We start from the raw sequence: 4,577 nt of genomic DNA on the forward strand, positions 1-4,577 counted from the left end.
TTGCATCCACTGAGCCATACTCCCAGTCTGCACAAAGCTCCAGCGGTCTGATGCCTAATGAAGAAATAGTTTGTAGATGACTGAAAGTGAGGAAAGCGCGCACTGGTGCCTTGTGGTTTTAAATCGAGCTCAGAGCGAGTCAGATGAAATGATGCATTTCCTCTTGCATGTCAACAGAAAGACGCGCTGATCAAAGAAAGAAACACATCACGCACTATACGTGCCCGCGCACGGAACTTCAAAACATTCCCTTTTTTATATATACTGTCTAAACTTAGGCAGCTTTTATGGAGTTATTTTAATAACTCATGTCGAAAGCGCATTGTAACCTGACTGCATCCATGTAATGCGCGAGCAAAAGAATCTTTCCATTCGCAGCTGGATTTCCTTCTTTCTCACACAAAACTGAACGTGCGCTTTGAAATATACAATGTTCTACTATGAATTGGCTCCTCTTACCAAAAAGTATATTTCAAATTTATTTTATTAAGTATACTTAAGTAAAGTTCAAGTATATTTTTAAGTATACTTTATGTAGTAAGTATACAAATATTAGTGTACTGGTAGTATACTCGTAAGTGTACTATTTTAATACTCCTTGGGACTAAATTGGCCCACTTTCTAGTACATAAAAGTATACTTTTAAGTATACTTTAAGCATAACAGTAGTAAACTTTGAGTACACAACAAGTTTACATAAATTTTTTAGCTTGTACTGCAAACTATACTAAAAGTGAACTTACAGGTATACTGATAGTTTATTAATTAAATACTTGTAGTAGCATTTTTAGAACACTTTGAAGTATAGTCATAGTAAACTACTAGTTTAGTAGTTTTATACTGGAAGTATACTTGTAAGTTTTCTTTAAATGAACTTTACATCATACTTTAAGTATACTACTATGTCCCTATTTAGGTATTATTTGTATATATTTTGTTTTATAAATTACAAAACATCAAAAGAAAGAACAGGGTATCTGCTTGTAAACAAAAACATTTTATTCTAGCTTCATACATTCTTTTTTTATATAAATGAATGTGGGTAAGTTTCATAAATAATTATAAAAAAGAAATAAACAACATTTTGAACAAAAAGCTGAAAAAAGACTATGAATTGGATTCAGAATGGTAATGAAAATGTAGATGGAGTCGATCAACACCCTAAAGCTTTACAGTAATAATTACTTCTTCACTGGTCAACATTTTATTCCATAATGTTACACAGTTTTAATGCTGTTTTATGTCTGATGATCGTGTTAAATTACATGTTGTTTCAGTTTCTTCTTCACTTGTGTTTTTTGGAAATTTCGTACAGAAGACGTGTAATAGCGTCTACCCCCTACCTTATAACAATAAAAAACATGGATTCTAGGAGCACAAGTATATCTCAAATATATTTAAATTTTTCCTAAGTATGTCAAGTATACTTAAGTGTCATTTTAAGTATATTTCTGAGAAGTACATAAAGCCCATTTCCGAGAAGTACATAAAAAGTAGACTAAAAGTATATTTTCCTATTTTTAATTTAAAAGAAGTATACTAATAGCACACTTGAATAAACTTCTTTTCGTAAGGGTCTACTCTCTCTCAGTATTGCGTGTGGGCGCTCCAACTTTGTCCTTGCATCAATTAGCAATCAGCTAATAGTTATTAATTTTATTATTTGCTAGTTATTTAAGTGCTATTGTAAATATGTATTTATTAAATTATTTTATGTGTCTGATTTGGAAATATAAGAAAGAACCGCTACTACTCCAAGAAGCTTATCTCATTTTAAAATTGCTCAAAATAATTAATTGTAGGGGATAATCATACAAATTACACTGACCAAAATTATAAACGGAACACTTTTGTTTAGCTCCAACTTGCCTCAACACACCTGCCTGGACGTTTCAATTATACCTGTTAAGACCTTGATTAGCTGGTTCAGGTGTGTTTGATTAAGGTTCCAGGACCCCTGATCTAAGACTTTCTCTATGTACACAAAAGGCCTATTTCTCTCAAATGTTGTTCAAAAATCTGTCTAAATCTGTGTTAGTGAGCACTTCTTCTTTGCCGAGATAATCCATCCACCTCACAGGTGTGGCATATCAAGATGCTGATTAGACAGCATGATTATTGCACAGGTGTGCCTTAGGCTGGCCACAATAAAAAGCCACTCTAAAATGTGCAGTTTTACTGTATTGGAGGGGTCTGAAAACCAGTCTGTCATGAATCTGGTTGGTGACCTGCGGTCCGCTCACCACCAGATGTCTCTTTCGCTCTGTCATTACACACTGACTGTTGCTCTACACCCCGGACTACATATTCCATTATCCATCGCGCTGATTGCATCAGCACCTGTGGCCAATCAGGTGCCCTATAAAAGCCCCGGACTTTCCCTCTGTGTTCACCGAGTATTGTGGAGTTAATGTGGAGTACTGTGTTGGTTGCGTTTAGCGCTCTCCAAGTGCTAGCACCTTTTCAGAGTTGTTCCTTAGTTTCTTAGTTTCCGAGTTCCCTTGTTCCCTAGTTCCTGAGTTCCCTAAGTTTAGCGTTCTCGCCTGGCCATCTCGTTTCGTCTGTCTCGCCGCCTGCCTTGTGGACTCTTGCTTGTTGTGAGGATTACCCCTCTGCCTCACGTCATGGATTATGTTTGCCGCTGATCGACCCACGCCTGCCTCACGGACTACTCTTGTGCCTCGCTCCAACATACCTGTTTGTAACTGTTCTGACCCTGCCTGCTTGACCATGTATTTGTCTTGTCCTATTAATAAAAGCTTGCGTTTGGATCCCCTCGCCTCTTGTCTCCCTCTCCACATTACAGAATACTCAGTCACACAAGGATCCAGCAGCTTTACTCACGGACATTATACAGGTATGGACACTACAAGAATTTTATTCCGACTCAAACAAGGACCACGCACTCTTGAGCAATACACCCGTGAATTTCTGGCCATTGCTAACTATTCCACCCTCCCGGACTGTATTGTTATTGAGATTTTCTGTGATGGAGTCAATCAGCCGTTAAGGGCGAGGCTGAGACGCGAGGGTCCGCGCTCATCATTAGCCGCTTTTCTGGACTTTGCTTTATTTACTGTGGGCTCATTGTTTACCATGGGTGTCGCGGAGGAGCAATGCGACATCACGGTAACGCCGGCCGCGCAACCCGCTCGTCAAATGGCGGCCGTGCTGGAGCGCGCTCATGCAATGGTGGCGACTGCAGCGCCCGTTCTCAAAAAGGCGGCGAAGACAGAGCTCCGTCACGTCACAGCTGCTACCCCAGAGTGAAGTCAAGTTGCAGCTGCGTTTCCAGAGTCAAGTCAAGTAGCAGCTGTGTTTCCTGAGTCAAGTCAAATTGCAGCTGTGTTTCCTGAGGCAAGTCAAGTTACAGCTGCATTTCCCAAGTCAAGTCAAGTTGCAGCTGCGTTTCCTGAGTCAAGTCAAGTTGCAGCTGCGTTTCCTGAGTCAAGTCAAGTTTACAAGTCCAGTCAAGTTGCAGCTGTGTTTCCCAAGTCAAGTCAAGTTTCCGAGTCCAGTCAAGTTGCAGCTGTGTTTTCCGAGTCCAGTCAAGTTGCAGCTGTGTTTTCCGAGTCCAGTCAAGTTGCAGCTGTGTTTCCCGAGTCAGGCCAAGTTACAGCTGTGTTTCCTGAGTCCAGACAAGTTACAGCTGTGTTTCCCGAGTCAAGTCAAGTTTCCGAGTCCAGTTAAGTTGCAGCTGTTGTTCCCAGGTCCTGTCAAGCTTCAGAGTCTAGTCAAGATACGGCTGCCGCTCCAGAGACAAGCAAAATTACAGCAGTCGTTCCTGTGTCAAATCAAGTTACAGCTGTTGTTCCAGTGTCAAGTCAAGTTACAGCTGTGTTTCCAGGGTCAAGTCAAGTTAAAGCTGTGTTTCCTGTGTCAGGGCAAGTCAAAGCTGCTCTTCCTAAGTCAAGTCAAGCTACAGCTGTATTTCCTCTGTCAAGTCGAGTCACAGTTGTATTTCCAGTGTCAAGTCAAGTTACAGCCGTGTTTCCAAGGTCAAGTCAAGTTAAAGCTGTGTTTCCTGTGTCAAGGCAAGTCAGAGCTGCTCTTCCTAAGTCAAGTCAAGCTATAGCTGTATTTCCTCTGTCAAGTCGAGTCACAGTTGTACCTCCTGAGTCAAGCAGAGGCAAAGCTGTCGTTCCTGTGTAAAGCAAAGTCGCAGCCATCGTTCCTGAGTCAAGCAAGGTCAAAGCTGTCATTCCTGAGCCAAGTCAAGTCAGAGCCATCGTTCCTGAGCTGAGTCAAGTCTCTGCTGATCTTCACGAGTCAGGTCAAGGTACTACTGATCTTCATAAGCCAAGTCAAGTCACTGCTGATCTCCATGAGCCAAGTCAAGTCACTGCTGATCCTCATGAGCCAAGTCAAGTTATTGCCGTTGTTTCTGAGTCAAGTCACATCCCGGCTGGTCGTCCAGAGTCAAGTCACGTCTCGTCTGTCCGCCCAGAGTCAAGTCACGTCTCGTCTGTCCGCCCAGAGTCAAGTTACATCTCGTCTGACCTCCCAGAGCCCTGTCATGTCTCGTCTGTCTGTCCAGAGCCTCCTCAGGTCTCGTCCGACCTCCCAGAGCCTCGTCA

Source organism: Labeo rohita, unplaced genomic scaffold (assembly GCF_022985175.1).
Source record: "Labeo rohita strain BAU-BD-2019 unplaced genomic scaffold, IGBB_LRoh.1.0 scaffold_61, whole genome shotgun sequence".
NCBI lineage: Eukaryota > Metazoa > Chordata > Actinopteri > Cypriniformes > Cyprinidae > Labeo > Labeo rohita.